We start from the raw sequence: 19261 nt of genomic DNA, 5'->3' as shown, positions 1-19261 counted from the left end.
AGAAAATATAACAAATCAAATCATTATTATTCAACCAAAAATAAACTAAAAGCCTCATGCATGTGTCCTGCTTCTTAATATAGGGGGTCAACAATGCTAGGAGTTGGTGAAAGCAGGGGTCCGTTGTCCGGAGATAATTCCGAAAATCATCCAGATTATTCTCCTGGAGCTCCTGCAGCAAAGGCATATGACATAATTGGTCACGATTAATAAAGCAACCAATTTTTGGTCCAAGAAATCCTCCTCCTCCTGTTCCTGGACTGGACTTGGGTCAAAGCAATAACTTCAAGGCCAATAATAAATAACACGTTATCTCCTCCAATTCCGCAACATGGCTGGTTGACGAACGGCCGTACAGAAACAAACTGAAAAGTGCGAAATGAAAAATGCGAAATGAAAAGCGCAAATCAACATGCACCAAACTTCTACTAACACGAAATTAGCAGAAGGAGTCCAAAGGGTGGCGCTAAAGAGCTGAAAAACCACGTAGTACGTCACTACGTTCATGTTTGTTGGCCGACAATTCCTTGCCGTTTGTATGCAAGACAAATTCCTGGCCAACGCCCTTCAGACAAAAGTCTGAGGTTTTGTCTGCGTAAAATCCGATCGGGTGTACGAGGCTTTAGAGCTGCACTGATGACCGGTGCCCCGATTATCTGCTTAAATGTCCCCTGTCACACTTGCCAGCGCTTCTTTCCTCGCGCTGTGACAGCGTGAGGAAAGGAATGCTGATAACCAGCAAGTTTTACATGTGATCAGCTGGGATTGGACACAGCTGATCACACGGTAAAGAGCGGCTGTGATTGGCCACAGAGATTAGAGAGCGCACCCCAGGGGTTGTGTGGGAAGTGTGTTCTGGGAGGACGTCCCATGAACGCCCTCCCAGAACAACAGAGTCATGCTTTAGATGCTTTTCATCTATGGCACGGTATTGAAGTGGTTAAGGATTATGCTGTTTTCATCCCTGTCCCAACCAAGACAATTGAAACTGAGTGCAACTCCTAACAGCTGACAACCAAGCAAAGTACTGCATTGTAGCTGGCAATACACGGAACGCAATTAAACCAGTTCAGCATGGACTGAAAAAAGCTGTTCAATCTGTGCTGCAGCCTATATCTGTGTATTCTGACAGCTGGGAATTCTCTCCACTGTCAGAATACAAAAACACAGCAGGGAGGATTCTTTTTGATTTTCCAAATCATTTGGTGGAGGGGGATTCAATATTGTGTGGGATTGTTTTTCAGGGGTTGGGCTTGGCCCCTTAGTTCCAGTGAAGGGAACTCTTAAGCCGCCAGCATACCAAGACATTTTGAACAATTTCCTTCTCCCAACTTTGTGGGAACTCTTTGGGGATGGCCCCTTCCTGTTCCAAAAATGACTGCGCACCAGTGCACAAAGCACGGTCCATAAAGACATTGATGAGCGAGTTTGGGGTGAAGGAACTTGACTGGCCTACACAGATTTCTGACCTCAACCCGAACACCTTTGTGATGAATTAGAATGGAGACTGCAAACCAGGTCTTCTCATCCAACATCAGTGTCTGACTTCTCAAATGCGCTTCTGGAATAATGATCAAACATTCCCATAGACACACTTCTAAACTTTGTGGACAGACTTCCCAGAAGAGTTGACGCTGTTATAGCTGCAAAGGGTGGGCCAACTCAATATTGAACCCTATACACACACACACACACACACACACACACACACAGTCATGGGCAAAAATGTTGGCACCCCTGCATTTCTGTCAGATAATGCACCACTTCATCCAGAAAATTGTTGCAATTACAAATATGTAGGCATTCTCATGTTTATGTCTTTTGTTTGTATTGGTATGACACAAACGTGGAGAAACAAAACCTTTCTGGTGTATTTCTGTGTGCCACACAGAGCTTGAAGAAGAGAAAGAGCAGCAAAGAATTGTCTCAAAGGATTTGAGAACAAAAATTGTGGAAAAGCATGGACAATCTAAAAGTTGCAAGTCCATATCCAGGAATCTTAACTTTTCTGTCTCCACTGTGAATAGCATACAGCTCATGGCACTGGAGCGTGGACGAAAGAGAAAAATGTATCAAAGAGTTTGCCGAAATCCTTTGGGGAGAATGTGTTGTGGACAGATGAAACAAAATTACAGCTTTTTGGTAAAGCACATCATTCTACTGTTTTCAGAAAAGGAAATGAGTCCTTTAAAGAAAAGAATACAGTCCCTACAGTCAAGCATGGTGGAGGTTCACTGATGTTTTGGGGTTGCTTTCAGTGTTTCCAACCATCCAATAATTTACGGGCAGCCCGTAAATTTTAGCCCAATTTCGGGCTGGCCATAAATGTTTGTTACGGGCAGCGGCACCCGTAAAAAATATGGCTGCAGGCCAACAGTGCAACTGCGCATGGGCCGTTCTGAAGCCTGCCGAGCTCGGGAAAGCTTGTACATGATCGCCCATTTTCGGCTGGGCTGGCGCATGAGCAGTGACATAATAGCGCCATTTTTGAATGAAAGGCAAATAAACTCGGTCTCGGTGGCAGCGCCTCGCCAGCCACTTCAGCGAGTACAAGACCGGACTGCACCATGGCTGGAGGAGCCTGTGGGAACTCCCACCATGGCACTGTACCCTGTAGCATCCATGATACTTGGCTGCTGGTGACTCCCACCACCGGACACCTACAGCTGCAACATCAATCCACCCATGGCTTGGCTGCTATCTATGTGAGGACTGAGGAGGCACAGGCAGCAGTTACCAGACAAGAACGGCAATGGCGAGAGTTTACAGATTCACAGATGTTCAACCTTTTGCCATCTCCTGTTCCATGTCCGCAGCCTCTGACCACCTCCTGTACCATGTCCGCAGCCTCTGACCACCTGAGAAGAGGTCAATGACAGCACCACCTGAGGGGGGGGCGGTCACTGATGTAAGGGGGTAGCGAATACAATAATGTAAGAGGGCGCTGATATAAAGGTTCCCCCTCATAACAGTAACCCCCCTTTCCTTAGTGTATTCACTTTGCAGAAGGTGGTCTCTGGTCACCAGAGTCCCCCCCCCCCCCCACATTAGAGTTTCCGGCGTCCTCCTTACAATGCGGAGGGATACACTGCGGACCCAGATGTAAAAGGGAACTCTGATGTGAAGGGCAATGCTGCAGACCCTGATGTAAGTGGGAACTCTGATGTAAAGGTGAACGCAGTGTACTTTGATATAAGGAGGTCTCTGGTCACCCTTTAGATCATGATCTGCAGCGTTCCCCTTTCTGTTAGAGTTCCCTTACACTGTAAGGAAAAGTCCTGCAGACTCTGATATTTGGGGGAACTCTGTGCTGAGTTGTATATATTAACCTGATCTTCATGTAAATAGGGAAATATGTTTTTTGACTTTTGTTTAACTTAAAACACATTGCCAATAGTGCTATACGTTTATAGTTTAAATATTAATATTTGCACTGTTTAGCCATTGTAGGTACTTTTTTTGCAGTGTAAGTAAAAAATGTGACTGCCAGTAAATGTCATGATTTTTGCCAGAAAAAAAAAAATATTGGTGTTGTTTGTAAATGTTTGTGTCCTGTCAGTAAATTTGACTTCAGGGAGGTTGGCAACACTGGTTGCTGCTTCAGGCACTGGATGTCTTGACTGTGTGCATGGCATTATGAAATCTGAAGACTACCAAAGAATTCTGTGGTGCAATGTAGAGCCCAGTGTCAGAAAGATGGGTCTCTGTCAGAGGTCATGGGTCTTACAGCAGGACAATGACCCAAAGCACATGTCAAAAAGCACTCAGAAACAGTTTAAGGCAAAGCAGTGGAGAGTACAGAACTGGCCAGCAATGAGTCCAGATCTAAATTCAAAAATCCCATAGAGCACCTGTGGAGAGATCTCTAAAAAGCAATCAGTTGGCAAAAAAAAGAGTGGCTAAAATTCCAGTAGAGAGGTGTAAGAAACTCATTGATGGTAACAGGAAGCGATTGATTTCAGTTGTTTTTTCCAAGGGGTGTGCTACCAAATATTACATTGAGGGTGTCAATAATTTTGCCCAGTACATTTTTGGAGTTTGTTGTAGAATGTGTCAGATTTGGCTTTTTGTTTCTCCACTTGTTTGTGTCATACTAATACAAACAAATTAAATAAACATGAGAATGCCTAAGCATTTGAAATTGCAACAATTTTCTTGGCGACATGGTGCATTATCTGACAGAAATGCAGGGTGCCAATATTTTTGACCATGACTGTATATATGAAAAAAATTTTACTCTTGATAGGGCAGCATTGATTCAAGCAATCCCGTTTCACTGAAACCGGCACTGAAGTTTTTATGCATACCATTATCAGTTTTACAGACATAAAATTGTGTAGCTGGCCAGCGCTAACTGGGGACGTGGACAGGTGGAGGTTGTCAGCGGCTATAACACTGAACATTAATGAAATCCTATATATTTATGGGAGATTTTATTTGGTACTAGGTATTTTAAACCATGTATAAATATAATTATTGTCTTAAGATAGTACACAATGATTTGTGTGATGCCTTAAAAGCCAGAGTTCCCTTTTGTTTTGTATTCTTATATATGGTGTAGTCCAAGCTGAAGAAGATTTATGGATTATGCACATGCCACATCTATTTGATACACAAAATGTAAAATGTTTTATAAAAACAAATTATTAAAAAAATGGCAATATTCTTAAAATATCTTCCCCAGCATCATCAGTATTGTTATTCTATTTTATAATATTGTGCCAAATTTGGTGGGTAATGCAGAATACCCCACACTGCCAATGGCTCCTTGTGTGCTGCATCAAAGAAAGGCTAGCAATCACCACCTATCCACCACCCCCACCATTTACTGCTTTAATCTGGGCACTTTCTGGCATTTCAGCACTTGAGAGTTTGCACATAGCCCATTTACACTGGAAACCATTTGCACACAAAGTATACTGACAGAGAAGCGTGTATGACTTTTGAGTCTTACTGTTGCAAACAAGCACATTTGTGGATCAGCAGCGATTGTATGCACAAGGGTCTAGTGAGCTTTTTTTTTTTCTAATGCAAAAGTCTGCACTTTTAGTTTGGTGAATTAGCTAATTTGAGAGCTTTGTATACAAAGCAAACATTTCTTTCCTAAAGAGCAAATTGTTTATTTTTTTTAATTTCTGAAATAAAATTATTGATGGCCTAAAGACATATTATTCATGGTTGTCAATTGGATCATCAATGCTAAACACAACCTTGATATCCTACACCAGTGATGGCAAACCTTGGCACCCCAGATGTTTTGGAACTACAGTTCCACTGCCCTACATCCACATTGACCTATAGGCTATTGCCTGGCACACACACAGGCAGCTTTTTAAATTCAACCCAGTGGGCTGAACGGAAAAAAAAAAAAACCGAGGACCCAAGTACACCAATCTACTAAGGACTAATGTCCGAAACGCGTAGGATGTTTCACAGATTTGTACATGTATTTAACCACTTCAGCCCCGGAAGGATTTGCCCCCTTAATGACCAGGCAATTTTTTGCGATATGACACTGCGTCGCTTTAACTGACAATTGTGTGGTCATGCAAAATTGTACCCAGACAAATTTGATGTTCTTTTTTCCCCATAAATAGAGCTTTCTTTTGGTGGTATTTTGCGGCGTTCTGCGATTTTTAGCGGGGCTGTGTTGCGGCGGACAAATCTGACCCCAAATGACACTTTTTGGAGACCAGTGACATTATTACATTCATCAGTGCTATAAAAATGCACTGATCAATGTATAAATGACACTGGCAAGGAAGGGGTTAACACTAGGGGCGATCAAGGGGTTAAATGTGTTCCCTCAGCGTGTTCTAACTGTAGGGGGGATGGGCTGCCTGGGACATGACAGAGATAGCTGTTCCCGATGACCGGGAACAGCAGATCTCTGAGATGTCCCCTGTCAGAACGGTGATCCGCCTTGTTTACAATGGCAGATCCTGGTTCTGCCTCTGTAAACAGCAATCGTGGGCGGGAGAGCCGACCTGCCGCAGTACAAGTACGGTGGCTGGTCGGCATGTGGTTAATAAAGAAATACTATTTTGGATGTCATCCTGAGTGCCGACCATCCCTTTCCTTACACCACTACTACTACTGGTCTTCATGGAAGAAGTGTGGCCAAAAAGCCATACCTCTGACGTGGAAACAAGGAAAATAGGAACTGGGGTGCAGAAAAATCGGAAATATTTGGCTATAGCAGAAGGCAGATTGTTTGCCGAAGGGCTGGGGAGTGGTACAATAATGAGTGTCTGCAGGCAACAATGAAGCATGGTGGAGATTTCTTGCATTTCTGCAAATGGAAGCGGATATTTGGTCAGGAATAGGGCTAGGTTCACACCTGTGAGGCCCTAGAGGGCCACGGTTTGTGCCAGCATTAGAGCCCATTCATTTGAATGGGCTGCTGTGCCCCGTGACACACAGGGAAGAGGTTCCTGCACCATTTTTGAAATCACAGCCTGCACGGGAACCGAAGTCCCAGTACAGGTGCGATATCCAGTGCGGGCGTCGTGCCATTAGGATTAATGGCACCCGCCCGCGGTTCCCGCATTTCTCTGTGTAGGTGATTGCGGCTGCCAGTGGGTCCCACAGCGACACCACCTGCACAAATGTGAACCTAGCCTGATGGTGTCCTCAATGCCGAGAAATACAGGCAGATACTTATCCATCATGCCATGCCATCAGGGTGTGATTGGCCCCAAATTTATTCTGCAGCAGGACAACCCCAAACATACAGCCAATGTCATTAAGAACTATCTTCAGTGTAAAGAAGCACAAGGAGTTCTGGAAGTGATGGTTTGGACCCCACAGAGCCCTGATCTCAACATTACCAAGTCTGTCTGGGATTACATGAAGAGACGATTACATGAAGAAACAGAAGCCTACATCCATAGAAGATCTGGGGTTCGTTCTCCAAGATGTTTGGAACAACCTACCTGCCAAGTTCCTGCAAAAACTGTGTGCAAGTGTACCTAGAAGAATTGATGCTGTTTTTAAAGGCAAAGGGTGGTCACACCAGAATTTTTCACACCTGCCTAAAACTTTTGCACAGTAGTGTATGTTAAAAAAGTCAATAGGGGTGTACTCACATTTTTTTTTTTTTTTTTGTCTGCATATTGCACTGTGGTTTGAACCGACACTCCCATGCACAGATACAGTACATCTGTACTATAGTGCAATACAATGCAAAGTTGTCAACCTTTTGTGTGTGTGTTGCGTGGTGTTATATGAAAAAAAAAATACAGGTCATTTGGAGTTGTGGTGTGCTGCACTGAAAAAAAAATAGTACAGATATTATGGTTGTGTGTTGCAGTGCACTGCCAGCCCTCTTTAAATGAATGGACTGCATAAGCATATTGCACTGTACAAAAACAAGTGCATTAATGTGAATAGGTACATAGCAGGTCGGGGAACTGACTACTCAGGGTTGTATAAATGCTCATCACACAAAATATTCTCCAAGGGCCCATTCACACTATGATGTGCATAAAAGCAGAGGTTCGCCAAGCAGAGCAGAGGTTCGCCTCCCACAGCACGCAACCTTCTGGAACGCGTCCAATGTGCCAGGAGACTGCAGGACCATTCAGAATGCACTACGCATTTCATGTATGCACAGTGGGGAACTGGCTGTGAAACTCCAGGAAGTTACAGCTGGCTTCCCATGTCCAAGATGGTGGCTACAGGTAGGGGCGTTGCTAGGTCTACAAAAGATCTGGGGCTAGAGCCCATAGCAGCGAAGAAAAGAAAGTCATACGCTTGGGCAGGCATACACATTTATACATCCCCAGAGAGCCACCCATTTACATCAGGGTCCCCAGAGCCCCCTCATTACATCAGGATCCCCAGAGAGCACCTCTAATTACATCAGGGTCCCCAGAGAGCCCCCCCCACTTACATCAGGGTCCCCAGAGAGCCTCCCTCAATACATTAGGATCCCCATGGTATTGGCGCTTCAATCATCTTGGCACCATGGTTGGTATGGTGTCAGGATGATTGAAGTACATTATTTCTATTATTACATTGTAATATAAAATTAAATAGTTCAAATCACCATAATGCAGAATCAGTGGGAGCCCTGAGCGTGTCAATTGCCACTGTCACCTGCCACGTCACCTGCCACCACATGCAGCTTGTCACTTGCCATGTCACCTGTCTTCAGATGCAGCTTGTCACGTCACTTCCCATGTCACCTGCCTTCAGATGCAGCTTGTCACTTGTTATGTCACTTGCCACAAGATGTGGATTGTCACTTGCCACCAGGTGCGGATTGTCACTTGCCACGTCACCTGCCACAAGATGCAGATTGTCACTTGCCAGTGATTGCGTCCCTGGTGTCCCAGAGGGCGGGCAGTGAGAGATAATGTAATCTCTCTGCTGCCCAGTGAGGCATTGATGCAGGGAGGGTGGTGAGAGATGATGTTATCTCTCTGCTCGCCCGCCTGCTCACTAGATTGCCTGCCCTCCCACCATCCTGCCTATCCGCTCACTCACCGGGCCCACTCACCATCCTGCCCGCCCGCTAATTTCTCGGGGACCTGGACTGTCTTGTCCATACGCCGGCCCCGCTCACCAGCCTGCCCGCCGGACCCACTCACTGTCCTGCTCATCCGCTCACCCACCGGGCCCGCTCACCATCCTGCCCACGGGGGCAACTTCCCCGTTGCCCCCCCTGGCTCCGCCCCTGTAAGAGACTCGGGGCTGTGGGCCCCAGATTCAGGGCTATAGCCCCAGAAGCCACCCCCTAGCGGTGCCACTGGCACCAGGGACACAAAGACCAGTGAAGAACCAGCCCAGGTGAGGATAGTGCTGGACTGGTAACTACCTATTTAAGTCAGCAGTTGTGGTATTTGTACAGTAACCAAATGATGTGTAAAATAAATAATAACAAAAACTAAAGATAAAAAATAGCTAGATCAAGTTTTGATCTAGATCAGTGTTAGGATAGGGTCAAAAGTCAGAGTAATGCCACGTACACACGATCGCACATTCCGACAACAAAATACATGTTTTTTTTCCCCGACGGATGTTGGCTCAAACTTGTCTTGCATACATACGGTCACACAAATCTTGTCGGAAATTACGAACGTCAAGATTGCGGTGACGTACAACACGTACGAAGGCAAAGAAAAGGGAAGTTCAATACCAAGTGCGCCACCCTTTGGGCTCCTTCTGCTAATCTCGTGTTACTAGAAGTTTGGTGAGAGACAATTTGCGCTTTTCAGATCAGTTTGTGCTTGTGGGTTCGTATATGGTGTTCAGTGCGTGTAGTCAGTTTGCATTTGTTTTTCAGTGCGTATTTTATAGTACATATTTGATTTAGTGTGTTCTTGTCCGCTCGTTTCTGATTTTCAGCTCGCTCTTCTCAGGCCTTTCTGTTTTTCAGTACTTTCTGTCAGTTGCGCCTGAAGCCGGACTTCAAGAAGAAACTCTGACGGCGCTTGAAGCTGGCCGTCCTGCTTGCCCCTCCCCCAAAGCGCCCGCGAAGTAAGTCAGAAGTATGTCAAGTGGAGGGCCACGGATATGCCAGAAAATGTTTAAGAAACATTTTAAAAATACATATTTTTATTTAAACTGAAATAAGATTTCCTTTGATTTACTGCTTGTGATTCTTTTAGCTGTCTCCTAGGTTAGCCAATGGGTCTTTCTTTTTGGCCATTTTCTTCAATACTGCAAACGTAATTTATACATGAGGTGACAATCTCTTCTTCAGCGAACTATTATTATGTTGTGGGTCTGCTACACACACACACCTTGTTTTTGTTATTAATGTATGTAATGCATTACTGATAAAAATATACATAATTTTCAGCACCAAGAATTAATTTTGGTGAGTCACGAAAATGGCATGATTGTGGCAAGCACTGCGGGAGTTATTTACTAAAGGAAAATCCACTTTGCACTCCAAGTGCACTGCAAAAGTGCTCAAGAAATTGCACTGAAAGTGCCCTTGTAGTGCAAAGTGGTTTTGCTTTTAGTAAATAACCCCCATTACAGTGTAAACACCAACTTAGTCCAAAAAATGATATTGAGCATTGAAAGAAGAAGCCACACATTGTTGAGTAGAAAACTTTTTACTCAAAGCACATTCACATATGCATTAGAAAGGGGTTTTTGAACAAACCAACATATTCCAGTAATAACATTTTTGTTTCTGACAGTACAAATAGCCTTTTTTGTGTTAAAGCAGGCATGTTTAAAACCATAAAACAATACACAACTCAGAAAGTGAAGGCAATATCAGACATCAGTATGTCCAAACTGTGTTGATATTGCCTTCATCGGATGGGGTGATGTCACCCCTGTAAAAGCCACATTTTGAAGATGCACACAAATTAAGAGTCAAAATGGGGATTTCCCTCCTGATCCCATGCCTAATGTCAACATGTGCTAGCTCCCATCATCGGTGATCAATGGACACAACCCCTTCCTCTCATCTACTTTAGTTGCGAGGAAGGGGTTGCACCCCCAAAACGCGTACTTTGATATCCTGTGATGGCAGATAGCACATGTTGACACACTGTGTGCGTCTTCAAAATTTGGCTTTCTAAAAAATATTTAAAATGTGTGAAAATAATCAAAATACAAACTAGAAGAATTTTGGGGTGTTTTAGAGTCTGTCTAAAACATCAATGATGTTTTTGATTTTTTTTTCCACATCATTGATGTCTTCCTTGATCTTCTGTAAATCACGATTGCACACCATGATCTCCCCGATGAGGATGTGTGCACTTGCACTTGTGAAATGAGATTCTTCTTCCACAACATCCACATCACCTAAGATTAAAAAACACACCATGTATTATAAATATGCAGGCATCCATCTATTACCTGAAGCTGTGGTCTCAGACACTCACCTGCTGTGGTCACTATTTCGCCCACGTCATAAACCTCTCCTTCCTCCACATCTTCTGGTTGTGGTGTGGGGATTTCCTTTTCTTTAGGAGGTGGGGGGTCCCTGGTGTCCTCAGATGCCCCGAGACTTTTCTCCCCTATGTGAATAAAAAAAAAAAAAAAAAAAAAAAAAGTATACTTAGCACACAGATATTTGATGCGAGAAATAGTAATATGAAACATTGCTTGGAAGTGTCGTACAATTGTCTTTTTTGAGTTCCAAGCTAAAGAGATTATTTTTTTTCCTCTTTATAAAGCTGGAATACTTAATTTTTTTGTACATTTTTCCCCCATGGAGACACCCCTAGTATCCACTGGAGCACCTGTGTGGGACACCCTAAAAAGGGTGTTCTGGTGTCCCACACTAGTGCTCCTGCGTGAAGATGTGTAAACAGCTGCTGAGTGTCCTCCCCTTACACTGAATCAAGTTAGCATTTCATTATAGTTACAAACCCATCTAGACAACAAACTTGTTTTAATACAAATAGGCATGAACAAATGTAGTTAACCTGGATCTGCCAAAAGCATCATATTAGTGGGCAAACGAACGATGTTTACTACGAACAATTACTGTGCCCATGAACCTGAAATTTGCCATTGTAAACTGTACAACAGTAAAGAAAAGCGCATAGAGCAACATGCAAGTAATAACAATAGGAACACACAACAACTACTTACTTTTTTGAAGAACTCTCTTTCTATAATGATCGTGCTCCCTCAATTTGGAGGTCTGACCATCGTTTCCTCAATTGAAGACTTTTCACAACTTTAGTCATGATCTTGGCCTTTCTCACATTTGGGTTTGGGTAAGGTCCATGCTTCCTGTCAGTCGGCCCTCTTCAAGATGTACACCATCTCTATAAAGGACATATTTTAGGCCTTAAATCTCCTCCGGGATCAGGACGTTCGTGGCTCCGGCCTTTCATGGTTGCTGCTGGTGCTGCTGTCTGTATGCACTTGCTCTTTCTCCACCATGTGCTCTCCCACTGCGCCGAAAGACAAGGGGCGGGGAATAGACTAGAAAGAACGTCAGGGGCGGGCGGAGTTTCACGCATGCGCAGTGTATATAAAGCATAACACACGTGCGTCGTACGTACGATCTGTGAGCGGAGGAAGGAGTATCAGAAGCGCCGATCGTTAGAATGAAGGTACAATTTTAACTTGGTGCATCAGTGGCCTATACTGCTTATAGAGGCCTATATTGGGACAAGATTAGGAGAGTTTAGCCTGACATTAGGGTTTGTCTTGTGTTGTGTCTTGCAGAGAAAATGGATCTATTCAATGATGAGGACTTTATCCCCATATCCCTTGATATGTACAGGGAGCTGCCCTGTCTGTGGCAGGTAAACCACCCCTTTTATAACAATAAACCAAAGTGGAAGGCAGCGCTGGATCAATCACTGGAATTTGTGAAGCCGGTGATCCCCACGGCAGACATCCCCTATTTGAAGGCCCTAATTGGTGGTATGAGGAGCACTTATAATAGGGAACGCAAGAAGGTCCAGGATTCCCAGAGATCTGGAGTTGCAGCAGATGACATTTATGTACCCAGGCTGTGGTACTATGACAGACTGCATTTTCTGGCAGGCCAGACTGAACCCAGGCCAGCACTCTCCAATCTTCCTTTAAGGCTTCCTTCCACCTCAGCTGAGGATTCCGACGTCCAACCTGGGCCTTCCAGCCAGGAAGAAGTGGAGGAACCCAGCTTGAGCCAGGTATAGCATTGTTCAAAATATTTCTAGTCAAATCATTAATGATGTTAACTAGATGTTATTATTGATCAGTAATTTCTGATTTTACAAAGTGTTTCACATATGAAACGACAGTAGTGGCCACAAATGATTGGGACAAGAATGAAAAATGCTGGGGTCAGAATGACAGTCTTTTCTATTTAGTAACATTCAATTTGTAACAGTCATGAGCTGAAAATTGTGTATGATTGATGAACCAAAAACTAAAACTATGTCCCTGTTTCATACACAGGAAAGTCTCAGCCAGGAGGAGGCTGTGGAAAGTGGCAGCCAGGAGGAGGCCGCGGAAAGTGGCAGCCAGGAGGTGGCGGGGGTAAGTGGCAGCCAGGAGGTGGCGGGGGTAAGTGGCAGCCAGGAGGTGGCGGGGGTAAGTGGCAGCCAGGAGGTGGCGGGGGTAAGTGGCAGCCAGGAGGTGGCGGGGGTAAGTGGCAGCCAGGAGGTGGCGGGGGTAAGTGGCAGCGAGGAGGTGGCGGGGGTAAGTGGCAGCCAGGAGGTGACGGGGGTAAGTGGCAGCCAGGTCCCTCCCCTCCGCCTTCCAAAAAAAAGTCCCAGGAAGAGGAGTAACCTGGAGGAGGCAGCACTTGGCCTATTTTGGAAGTCTACTGAGGCCCTCAGACTCCCCCCCCCCCCCATAATCCCATAATCAAGAGGACTATGTCTACATGGCAGCCTGCAAAATGGAAAGGAGGAGGGCCAATGCCTCTTATGTGAGGAAGTTATCTTACAAGCCCTAAATAAGGGGTTGAGGGGCAAACTCACAAACCAAAGCCACGTTTGTGAGTTCAACCATGGTCCTCCTCCTCCACAACTACAACACCAGAGCCACAGCCTGGAACCAAGCGTGGAAGAAAGACAAGAAAGTTGTGGCCTGGGTTCAGTCTGGTCTGACAAAAGATGCAGGCTGTGGTAAGACCACAGCCTGGGGACAGATATGTCATCTGCTGCTGTTCCTGATCTCTTGTAGTCCTGGACCGGATTGTGCTCACTATTATAAGGACTCCTCAGGCCACCAATTTTGACTGTAAAATAATTGATGTCTGCCCTGGGGTACAAAGGCTTCGCACATTTAACTAAGTTTCTCCAGCGTTGCCTTCCCCTTTCCTTATGACCCATAATAAATGGCTATTTATTTTTCACAAATACTTGCCTATGTGTTTTACTTCAAAAGGGACAGTTTGTGAGTAGGCAGGTACATTTCAAAAATACAATGTCAAATTAACAAGGGACACCAATACCAACCTTCTTTAGGTTAAAAAATACAAGACAATAATGGTGTTGTGGTAACTTGACACAAAACGAAAGAAAAAAAATTATGGAGAACAATAATAATAAAGAAATCCGTTTGTCAGAACTGTGTGAATATCAGCAGCAAAACAACTTCATTATTCTAGCATTATAAAGAAGAAGAGAATGCGCTGCATTAAAAGATTTTAAAATTTGCAGCGTGACGAATGTGCTATCTCCATTACGAACGCTAGTTTTACCAGACCGAGCGCTTCGTAATTGATTCAGAGCATGCGTGGAACTTTGTGCGTCGGAATTGTGTACATACGATCGGAATTTACGAGAACGGATTTTGTTGTCGGAAAATTTGAGTTCCAGATCTAAAATTTGGTTTGTTGGAAGTTCCGACGGAAAACGTCCGATGAAGCTCCCATCGAACATTTGTCGTCAGAAAATCCGACAGTGTGTACGCAGCATAAGAATCAAAGGTCGAGGTCAGTGAATTATTTTTCAGAAGCAGGACAATTTATTTGGGGTTGTTCTTTGGTGGTAGGTCATGGTGAGAGCAAGAATTATCTACTTGCTGACTGCAATACGCATACAGACAGTACGGTTTGCAATACCGGGGTTATGGCTGAAGATATCACCCATAACCCCAGTATCGCTTTTTTCCACCACCGGCTATCTTTCTCTTGAAAGCAGGGACAGTGTAAAAAAAAAAAAAAAAAAAAAATGTAATGCGCCCCCATCCCTTTGTGCTGATGCAAACGCGTATGTAAGTCACGCACACATATGTAAATGGTTTTGTACCACACATGTATCACCACGAACATTGGAGCGAGAGCAATAATTCTTACATAGTTGGGTTGAAAAAAGTCCATTTTTTTTTTAATTCATTAAAATGTATTTTCCCAAAAGACCGTTTGAAAAAATGCTGTGTAAATATCGTGTGACATAAAAAATTTCAACGATCGCCATTTTATTCTCTCGGGTCTCTGCTGAAAAAAAAAAAATATGTATAATAATAATAAATAACAATAAATATATATATATATATATATATATATATATATACACACACACACACACACAGTGCCTTGAAAAAGTATTTATACCCCTTTAAATTTTCCACATTTTGTCATGTTACAACCGAAAATGTAAATCGATTTTATTGGGATTTTATGTGTTAGGCCAACATAAAGTGGCACATAATTGTGAAGTGGGAGGAAAATGAAAAATAGTTGTCAACATTTCTTACAAATAAATATCTGACAACTATAGTGTGCATTTGTAGTCAGCCCCTTTTACTCTAATACCCCTAACCAAAATCTAGTGGAACCAATAACCTTCAGAAGTCACCTAAGTAGTAAATAAAGTCCACCTGTGTGTAATTTAATCTCAGTATAAATACAGCTGTTCTGTGAAGCCTTCAGAGGTTTATTAGAGAACCTTGGTGAACAAACATCATGAAGGCCAAGGAACACACCAGACAGGTCAAGGATAAAAGTTTAAAGCAGGGTAGGTTATAAAAAAATATCCCAAGCTTTGAACATCTCATGGAGCATTGTTCAATCCATTATCCGAAAATGGAAAGAGTATGGCGCAACTGCAAACCTACCAAGACATGGTCGTCCACCTAAACTGACAGGTCGGGCAAGAAGAGCATTATTCAGAGAAGCAGCCAAGAGGCCTATGGTAACTCTGAAGGAGCTGCAGAGATCCACAGCTCAGGTGGGAGAATCTGTCCACAGGACAACTATTAGTCGCGCACTCCACAAATCTGGCCTTTATGGAAGAGTGGCAAGAAGAAAGCCATTGTTGAAAGAAAGCCATAAGAAGTCCCGTTTGCTGCTTGCGAGAAGCCATGTGGGGGACACAAATATGTGGAAAAAGGTGCTCTGGTCAGATGAGACCAAAATTGGACGCTATGTGTGGAGGAAAGCTAACACTGCACATCACCCTGAAACATGGTGGTGGCAACGTCATGTTGTGGGGTAGCTTTTCTTCAGCAAAGACAGGAAAGCTGGTCAGAGTTGATGGGAAGATGGATGGAGCCAAATACAGGGCAATCTTAGAAGAAAACCTTTTAAGAGTCTGCAAATAACGAGGTTCACCTTCCAGCAGGACAATGACCCTAAACATACAGCCAGAGCTACAATGGAATTGTTTAGATCAGAGATCTCAAAGTGGCGGCCCTCCAGCTGTTGAGAAACTACAAGTCCCATGAGGCATTGCAAGGCTGACAGTTATAAGCATGACTCCTACAGGCAAAGGCATGATGGGACTTGTAGTTTTGCAACAGCTGCAAGGCCACCAGTTTGAGACCCCTGGTTTAGAAGCATATTCATGTGTTAGAATCAGAATGGCCCAGTTAAAGTCCAGACCTAAATCCAATTGAGAATCAGTGGCAAGACATGAAAAAGCTGAGTTAGACTTACCGGTAACTCCTTTTCTGAGAGTCTTCCAGGACAGCCCATGAGACCTAGTGGAACTGGTCTAAGTGGTGAGTTAAAAACCAGAGGGAGAGTGAACAGGTCTTACTTTTTGTTTGCTGGGTTGCATTTTTGGGGCTTTTCCTTTTAGCTTTTCAATCACCTTTTTCTGTCACTTTTTAAATAGCTTTTTTTTTTTTTTTTCTTCTTTGGTTTCAGACTAACAAGGGGAGTGGTTAATTGCTCACAGGTGCTTGAGGGCTATATAACTGTGTAGGACTAAGTGAGCCTGCTCATTGTGAGGCTGCTGGAACTCTGTAAGTGGAACTGGTCTAAGTGGTGAGTTAAAAACCAGAGTTTAACCACTAGGCGCCCGCGCTATAGCAGAAAGACGGCTACAGCGCGGACTCCAATTGCCGGGAGGGCATCCCTGGACGTCCTCCTGTTTACTTCCGCATTGCGCGCTACCGCGGGCGCGCATCGCGGAAGTTTTGTGCTGGCCGTGTCCCTCGGACACGGCCAGTCACAGATCGCCGTAATCGGCCAATGACAGCGGCCGTTTACAGTGCGATTGCTCTACCAATGAGAGAGGATCTCATATGTAAACATATGAGATCATCTCTCATCGCCGGCTCTCCCTCCTCACACAGAGACAGCGTGTGAGGAGGGAGAGCGAACCGCTGCTGCGGTAAGTGTAGAAAAAAAAAAAAAAAAAAAAAAAAAAAAAAAGAAAAATAAAAAAAAGTGTCCCCACTGTTATCTGTCCTGCCATCTGTCCTGCCATCTGACCCTGCCATCTGTCCCCAGTGCCATCTGTCCCCAGTGCCATGTATAAATGCCATCTGTCATCAGTGCCACATAGTGCCATTTGTCATCAGTGCCACCTGTCAGTGTCACGTGCCATCTGTCATCAGTGTCACGTGTCATCAGTGCCACGTATCAGTGCCATCTGTCATCAGTGTCATCAGTGCCACGTATCAGTGCCATCTGTCATCAGTGTCATCAGTGCCACGTATTAGTGCCATCTGTCATCAGTGCCACGTATTAGTGCCATCTGTCATCAGTGCCATCTGTCATCAGTGCCATCTGTCATCAGCGCCACATGTCATCAGTGCCACGTATTAGTGCCATCTGTCATCAGTGTCACGTGTCATCAGTGCCACGTATTAGTGCCATCTGTCAGTGCCACGTATTAGTGCCATCTGTCAGTGCCACGTATTAGTGCCATCTGTCATCAGTGTCACGCATTAGTGCCATCTGTCATCAGTGCCACATCAGTGTCAGTGCCACGTATCAGTGCCATCTGTCATCAGTGCCACGTATCAGTGCCATTTGTCATCAGTGCCACGTCAGTGTCACATGTCATTGTCCTGGTTCTCCAAGGCCTTCAAAAGTGTAATAGGTAGTCAACAAGTCAGATGTGTAATTTATGCTCCTAGAACACGTGATGGCGCTCCCTGCATGTTGGGCCTCTCTATGTGGCCAGGCTGTGAAAAAGTCTCACACATGTGGTATCGTAATACTCAGGAGGAGTAGCAGAATGTATTTTGGGGTGTCATTTGTGGTATACACATGCCATGTGAGAGAAATAACCTATTACAATGACAATTTTGTGGGGGGAAAAAAAAAAAAATCTTCATTTTGCAAAGAATTGTGGGAAAAAATGACAACATCAAAAACCTCACCATGCATCTTACTAAATACCTTAGAATGTCTACTTTCAAAAAAGGGGTCATTTGGGGGGTATTTGTACTTTCCTGACTTGTTCGGGTGGCAAGAAATGAGATAGGCCACCATTACATCAGGTGTGATCAATTTTTTATGATTTGCACCATAACTTGTAGACTCTCTAACTTTCACAAAGACCAAATAATATCCACTAATTTGGGTTATTTTTACCAAAGATATGTAGCAGTATAAATTGTGGCCAAAATTTATGAAGAAAAATTACTAATTTGCAAAATTTTATCACAGAAACAAAGAAAAATGCGTTTTTTTTCAAAATTTTCGGTCTTTTTTCATTTATAGCGCAAAAAATAAAAAACCCAGAGGTGATCAAATACCACCAAAAGAAAGCTCTATTTGTATGAAAAAAGGACAAAAAATTCATTTGGGTACAGTATTACATGACTGAGTAATTGTCATTCAAAGTGTGAGAGCGCTGAAAGCTGAAAATTGGTCTGGTCACGAGGGGGGTTTAAGTGCCCAGTTGTCAAGTGGTTAAAACAGAAGGTTATAACAGGGGTCATAGTACCTGTGTAGTGTAAGTACCTGAGTGTTGTCTGAGTAGTGTGTGTGGATCGTTAGTACTTGTGTATTGTGTACTGTATACTTGTGTATTGAGAGTCCACGTAGGTCTGTGAGTACCTGTGTATTTTGTTGTGTACCTGTGTATTGTCTTGAGTATTAGTGCCAGGAAGCTATCTGTTAGGTAATTTGAACAGGGTAAAATCCCCAATCCTCACTAAATTTAATAGGTACGATGCCCGGCGGGTGTGGAGAGGCGACTCTTTGTACATCTTGCTGCATGTATGCGTTCCTTGATCATCCGATCGAGGGAGAAGCACATCGTTTCCCTGGAAGCCCAGGTTCTGAATCTGGGGAAGCAACTGTCAGCACTGAGAAGTCCCTCCATACTAAAGGAGAGCCAGGAACGTACACCGCAGGTGCCGGCAGGGGCCAGCACAGAGGCGGGTGGAGACAAAGAGGTGCAGGCACTAGCAAAGAGTAGATGGGTGACAGTCAGGAGGGGTAGATGGGGAAGTGCCAGGGAGGCCGATCCAGGACTGGAGTATCCCAATAAGTACGCTCCATTGAGTGACATTGGTGAAACCAGTCAGGGGCCAGCACTGCTGGAGCGAAGGGACTCTCCTAGCTGCCGGGGGAAGAACTCCTCCAGTGAGAGTGGGGGGGCAGCAAAGGGAAAGGAAAGACAGATTCTGGTGGTAGGGGACTCCATTCTTA

General features: G+C 44.2%; 1 protein-coding gene across 3 annotated transcripts in view; it reads right to left on the bottom strand.

Moving 5' to 3' along the window:
* FANCC (FA complementation group C) overlaps window positions 1-19261 on the bottom strand; it is a 335114-nt gene that overhangs the window by 303719 nt on the left and 12134 nt on the right. Inside the window, exon 1 of one of the 3 annotated variants that reach the window (XM_073633193.1) lies at window positions 14723-14854. The exons of the other annotated variants lie outside the window; for them this stretch is intronic. The gene's annotated coding sequence lies outside the window, so the exon portion shown is untranslated. Of the gene's footprint in view, window positions 1-14722; window positions 14855-19261 lie in introns of those variants that run through there. 3 annotated transcript variants of the gene reach the window in all.

Source organism: Aquarana catesbeiana, linkage group LG01 (genome assembly GCF_042186555.1).
Source record: "Aquarana catesbeiana isolate 2022-GZ linkage group LG01, ASM4218655v1, whole genome shotgun sequence".
Classification (NCBI taxonomy): domain Eukaryota; kingdom Metazoa; phylum Chordata; class Amphibia; order Anura; family Ranidae; genus Aquarana; species Aquarana catesbeiana.
Note: the sequence above shows the minus strand (reverse complement) of the source record. Positions and strands in the feature narration are given on the sequence as shown.